The 6,814-nt window shown below is 39.5% G+C and overlaps 1 long non-coding RNA gene and 2 pseudogenes across 1 annotated transcript in view; 1 reads left to right on the top strand and 2 right to left on the bottom strand.

Moving 5' to 3' along the window:
* The window catches only part of LOC111816195, a 373,724-nt gene that overhangs the window by 116,966 nt on the left and 249,944 nt on the right, over window positions 1-6,814 (bottom strand). The window lies entirely within an intron of this gene.
* Window positions 1,899-2,451, bottom strand: LOC101590681 (annotated as a pseudogene).
* Window positions 5,508-6,319, top strand: LOC101575663 (annotated as a pseudogene).

Here is a 6,814-nt window from a genome sequence, read left to right as displayed (position 1 = left end):
TGTGGGACTGTCCTGCTTCAAGGTTGTATATGGTGAGATTTTTGGACTTATGTGCAAACATGAGAAGCATAGAATTCTTTATCTTTTTTTTTAAGTTGTATTTTGAACTTTATTTTCAAAACTGACAAACTATTTTTCCTCCAGTTTCTTCAAATGATTCTGGATCATACATGAATGAAGAAAAAAAGGAAGACAATCTACTAAATGAATTTATGCGATTAATGTTCGTTGAAGAAGAGGGAGAACATTTAATGTTAACCTGATAATCTTGTTACTGAATTCAAACAGCAGCTGCTGTCCCGATAACATGCCAAAGGGGTTGTAATTATGCCCTCTGTGTATAGGATAGTGTTCTTCACCATTAAGTCATGCATTTTTGTTTAGAAACTTTCATAGCATTGTAATTGGTCTGATATAGTTCTACGTACCAGTGCCACTTGTGTAATAGAATTTATGTGTAATATATGATTGTATTTCAGTGTAGGTAAATTAGAATTTTTTGTCAGTTAAAACTGAATTCTTTTTCTTTAATTTTGACAAAGCATTGTATAATTCCTTCTGTTTACAATAAATCCTAATATGGCAACATTAGAAATTCTACAAGTATTTTCTTGAGTGGGCTGAAATATATAGAATAGCATCTAGTAGAGATCACACTATGATTTGCAAAGAAGTTGCTCGATTAATATTTGCTCCTTGAATGTAATTTGGAAATGTAAGGTAAGTCAAAAGTAGTGGTACATGACTATAATCTCAGAACTCTAGGAGGCTTAAGCAGGAGGATGGCAAATTTGAGACTAGCCTGGGCAACTCTGCAAGAATCTGTCTCAAAAATAAAAAAAAAAAAACAATTTAAAAACTAAAATAATTTAAAATTTTCTTTTTATTTATTTATTTATTCACTTATTTATTGGGTACAAGTCTCATTATGTGGTTCAGACTCACAGTGATCTTCCTGTCTCAGCCTCCCCAGTGCTGGGATTACAGGCATGTCCCACTATGCTCAGTTTCGGTGGCTGGCTCGGCATGTGGTACCAGGGGCGTGAACCCAGGTCCTTAAGCTTGCCAAGGTAGGTGCTTAGATTGCTGAGTTATCTCTGTGGCCCTCCAACTCTTTTTATACTTTATTTAGAAACAGGATCTCCCTAGGTTGACCTCAAACTTGTGCTCTTCCTATCTCAGTTGACCAAGCAGCCCAGATTACAAGTGTGAGCCACCGTACTTGTCAATAAGAGGATTCTTCACATTATATATTTACTCTAGTGCTTTCTAGTCAAGTGTTCATGTTTTTAAAAATTTTTAATTAAGCCTTGAAAAATGGTAGTAGCAATAGTATGAAGAACCACTGCTAATTTCACATGCCAATATGATGTATTATTTGGAAAATAAAATGTGAGGTTAACATGACACAGAAAGGAGAGTCGCTAAAGGTCATCTCTTCGACTTCACTTTAATACTTATATCCACACAGTTTCATTTGGTCTCTATAAGTTTATATGTTTTTTAAAATTAAACACAGGTTATCAAGAAATTACAAATGAAAGATACACATTTAGTCCCGAAGAAGAGAAAAATATATACAGAATGTTTAGATTCTTTCTCTTCATGCACTATTTTGTAATAAAACCCAAATACCAACTTTGAAGTTACTGATGAGGATAAATTGTTCTTAACATGTGACCATTTACTGTGTGGTAATTTTTTTCATAAGCCAGATACAGCAATGTAAACCAAATATATTCTTATAGTTTACAAAAGCATAGAGCAATTATCTACTAACAGAGAAGATGTATTATATTTTACTGCAAAATGTAAAAGTGATACAGTTGCATAGCTCTTAAATGATTCATTGAACAAGGGAATGAAGAACAAACAAAATCATCAAGACAGGCCTGGCTTTAAGATTTTTTGTATTTGATTCATTCTACTTTCACATTATCCACAATTAGCTGATAGATGTAAGTGACCACTGTAGAAGCCTGGCTATCCATCAACACAAATGATGGAATAATATTTGTTTCCAAGGCATTATATGCCCCAGTGGCAGAACCTCGGCTAATGTAGAATTTATTTTCATTCTCAAATGCTTCAAATTTGTGTGTGTGTGTGTCCTGAGATAAGAATGTCCACATTAAACTGCCTCTGCAGCAGGGCTAAGCTGGCCATATCTCCCCATGGAATAATCTGATGTCCGTGGGTTAGAGCAATTTTGAACTGACCCACTGTCATGACTTTTTGTTCTGGGTAATTCAGATTCTTATTGAAGTCTCCTCTCATAATATGAACATCACCAGCCAGGGTCTTGAGATAGTCGTAACTCTCTTTAGTGCAAAGGTTTCCAGTGCAGAGAATGTGCTGAATCTTTCCTGGCACTAGAAACTTTTTGAGTTTAGTCAGCAAGCTGTTGCACCAATGTGGGATGTGCAGGTCTCCTAATGCCAGCACCAACATCCTGTCCCCTGGCTCCACTCAGTCTCCACCACCACCCTCTTCCTCAGGCTCCTGGTGAGTATATCTTTTTAATTTTTTATTTTTAAATAATTGTAGAGCCATAGGAAGTTTAAAAGGAATGTGCAGGGAGAGTTGTGTTGTTTTTGCCCTGTATTGCAGCATAAATGTCTGCTATGGTGAACTACAGCACCACAATGAAGAACTGACATTGGCACAATCTCTGCATCTGATTTAATTTTCACCAGTTATAAGTGCATGTTGTGTGTGTGTGTGTGTGTGTGTGTGTATGTACACACACATCGGGGGGAGAGAGAGAGGGAGAGAGAGAGAGAGAGAGAGAGAGAGAGAGAGAGAGAGAGAGAGAGAAAGAGAGAGAGGCTCAGATGTGTTACTTATCTGAGATAGATGCCAAAAGCCAATTCTTCCGTTTCCAGGTCACATGATGATGATGTGCACAGGTTTAGGACAAAGGCTTCATCTGAATGGAAAAGTTGATATTTGAGGCAGACAAAGCCAACTGCTGAGATTAAGCCTGAGGGAGGAAGGGCTGGGAGTGTGAGTAGTTGACATCTTTATCCTATATCCATCCTTCATGCAGAGTCTGCTTGGTGACCACTGCACAGGCATGTACCATGTGTCACCTTAACCGAGATTCAGGTCAAGTAAAGAATCCTCCTGTTTGAACCTCTGTAGAACCTGATTTGATCACTTTCCTGAAACACTGCTGGGTTTCAGGATTATGACGTAGCTGGGATTTTTACTTTGCCTGGCCACCACATGCCTTATGAATACAAAATTTAGAGCACAGGGGGTAGCCACGCTGACTATATTTGACTGATACTTGATTGATGAGGTGTCTCCCATGCCACTTGTAGCAATCCTACTCTTCAGGAGTATAATTGGACCTGGTTCCAGTCAACTTCAGTGTTTGTAACAGTATGGTTCTCCTCTGACTTTTGATAATTTCTAGGGTTTATACTTTGTTGTTGTTTGGAATAGGATTTCCCTATGTGGTGCAGGCTGACCTTGAACTCACTATGTAACTCAGGCTGGCCTCGAACTCTCAGAGATCCTTTGCTGCAGTTTCTTAAGTGCTGGGATTATAGGTGTGTGTTGCCACACCTGGCCACCTATGGTTTATACTATTGTGTCTTGGGTTTTATATAAAAGAGTTAGGCTTTCCCTCTCCAAAACTTTATAAGAAAAATTGTTAAAAGTGTAGAAGCAGGCAGAATGAGTGGCATGTCTGTCAGTGTCCTGTTGGAGCTTTGCTTATAGCCTTCTTGGAGGTTCATTTACTGTTGAAGGCAGGGGCTGGCAAACTCTTCTTTAAAGGACAAGAGAATAAATATTTTTGATTTATAGCTTATATAATCTCTGTTCCAGTCACTCAACTCTGCTGTTGTAGCTTAAAAATAAAAGTTTGTTTATCTGGCAAGTCTATAGGCCATAATTTGCTACCCCAATCCCTCAAAGGGAATAGACTTTTTCTGTTTTCCTATCCTCCCTTCCCCTCTGCCTTTCACCTCTCTTTCTCTTTTCCTGCTTCCTGGGATAGAGACCTTGTCCCACTCTGACATAAAAGTTCTAAGAGCTCTGAGTGACTCAGTTGTACAAAGGCAGTCACATTAATGTGATCTCTCTCTCTAGAACTGTGAAGAAGTTCTTTTTAAACTTGAGATAAAGTCTTGATTGCTAAGTTTGTTATTTTTTATTCATCTCCTTACTAATAAATGTTGCCACGCACAAGTATCAGAGAAGAGAACATAGCTTTATCTGCAAATTTAATTATTCTAGACGAGGTTGTGCTAGACTTTTTCTGTTTTTTTCCTGTTCTAAAAGTTTTTGCAAGTAATTTTTTGTGGTTCTTGTATCAGTTATATGATGACTCATTCAGTCTCTTTTCCTTTTAGTTTATCTCATCTATATGATTTACATTAATTATATGAATTTAGTGAGAAGGAATATTTCCCACCATTTCTGAAATTCTTTCTTATGCACATGTAAATAATCATAAGCATCCAAACCCTAAGTGAGTACATTACTTCAGGTACAATGACAGAGCTTTTTTTCAAGCTTTCAATAAGTCTCAAAAATATTATTCCAGGAACAAGCAATCTCTAAAATGGTTTTTTGTGCTCTAACAAGTTTGAAAGGTCTTAGTCGCATCTGCTTGCATAATGCCAGCTATCTACTGAAAATACTAATGTAGCAATATTCTATGTTAAGGAAAGGCTTAAAAAGAACAAGTCCTCAGTCTGTGGATTTATTTAGTTTTTAGGTACCTGATATGTGCAAAGCATAGCATTAAGGGCTGGAATTAGGGCTGAGGAAATGAGATAATGTTTTCTATGAGGGGTCTCAGCATGTATTTCATGCTGACCTTGAACTATATAACCAAGGCTGGCCTCAAAATTTTGTTGATCCTCATGCCTCAGCCTTCCCAGAGCTGGGATTACAGGTGCATACCACCATGGCTGGCCAAGATAATGGTGGTAATGGGGGGATATTTATTAAGTGTTTCCACATTAAGATAGAGTCACCATTTACATTTATGCATGTAATTCTTAGTATTCTCAGTGTTTTGGTTAGTAGGAGAGATGAAAAAGAAGGAGAAGGAAAAAGAGAAGGACAGGAAGAAGGAGGAAGAGGAGGAAAAGCAGGAAGAATAGGAGGAAGAAGATATTAACTGCAGCAACATGTGCGTGAGATTTAAGTAAAATAGGGAGTTTTCAGCACTTCTGTAAGCAGTGTAGCACTTAGTAATGCTTTCAGCAAATTTGTATCAGCTCATATTTCACATTCATTTTTCATGAATGTTCTATTTCCTCTAACTTTTATTTTTATTTTTTATTTTTTATTTTGCAGAACCGGGGATTGAACTCAGATTCTTACGTTTGCCAGTCAAGCACTTATCCTACTGAGCCATCTCCCCGGCCCCTCCTCTAACTTTTAAATTTGTTTTCTTTTTTATCAATTGCAGAAATGGAGTAAGGCCCTATTTTCTAGATTTCTCTTCAAATAACCCTTGAGGAGCACAACCAGGAAGCGTTTGGCCGGGAGCCATGCCCGAGTCTCAGGGCGGATTTTTAAACATGCCTGCAGTCCCCACCCTGCGGTCTCCTCCCCTGACCCAGGCCACGGCCCGGGCCGTCACTCCAGCGCTGCCATGTCGTCCGACTTCGAAGGTTATGAGCAGGACTTCGCGGTGCTCACCGCGGGGATCACCAGCAAGATTTCGAGGGTCCCTCGGCTCCCGCCCGGGGTATTTGCTTGAAGCCAGGATCTCTCAACTCATACCCTTCCCGTCTCCTGAAGCCTCACGTAGTTCTGCAGGAGGTGGAGGATGTCTTAAAGAGGTTTATGAATCCAAGTAAGGGAGCAAGAGGAGAGAAGCAAGATGAGAAGAAACAAATGGTTGCGAATGTGGAGAAACAACTTGAAGAGGCAAAAGAACTGCTTGAACAGATGGACTTGGAAGTCCGAGAGATGCCTCCACCCCCCAAGTTGAGGAATGTACAGCAACAGAATGAGAAGCTACAAGCAAGAAATGGGAAAACTGGAAACAGATTTTAAAAGGTCACGGATGGCCTACAGTGACAAAGTACGGAATGAGCTCCTAGGGGATGGTGGGAATTCCTCAGAGACCCAAAGGTACATCTGCTCGATAACACAGAGAGGCTGGAAAGGTCATCTCGAGAACTAGAGGCTGGATACCAACTAGCAGTGGAAACTGAATAAATTGGCCAAGAAATGTTGGAAAACCTCAGTCATGACAGAGAAAAGATACAGCGAGCACGTGATTTGGGAAACAGATGCGAACTTGGGGAAAAGCTCCAGAGTTCTGACAGGGGTGTTGAGAAGGTAAGAGCAAGATGAGGAAACTAAGATGTTAAAAAGCTCAAAACTTGCTCAAAGTCACAACTCTAGTGTCGGAGCCAGAACTGCAGCTACTCCAGTCCATCGGCCTTAAGAGCACAGCTCTCCTTGTCGGACAGCTGGCACCAGCGGGGTTCTCATGCCACGGTAAGCTCCAAGAGGCTGAGTAGCTATATGGAGTCTTAAAAGTCTATTTGAAAATCAGTGTTAGACTGGGCTTGGTGGCGCACATCTGTGATCGCGGTACTTGAGAGGCTGAATACAGGAGGAGCACGATAAGTCCAATCTGTGTAGTGGGACCCTGTAGACCCTCTACTACTTTTTTTTTCAAAGTTTTATTGATAAACAGATAGTAATGAGGCAGTTTCAAATCAAATCGGAAGTAGTGTTTCAACAAATAATACACTGCATATATTCTTCTTAGTGGTTAATTGCTGTACAAGATGCGGACTTGTGATCCTATTTACAAACACCATTAGAACAA

Source organism: Octodon degus, unplaced genomic scaffold, assembly GCF_000260255.1.
Source record: "Octodon degus isolate 3935 unplaced genomic scaffold, OctDeg1.0 scaffold00028, whole genome shotgun sequence".
In the NCBI taxonomy this organism is placed as follows: Eukaryota; Metazoa; Chordata; class Mammalia; order Rodentia; family Octodontidae; genus Octodon; species Octodon degus.
The sequence above is the reverse complement of the archived record's forward strand: the minus strand, read 5'-3'. Positions and strand labels throughout refer to the sequence as shown.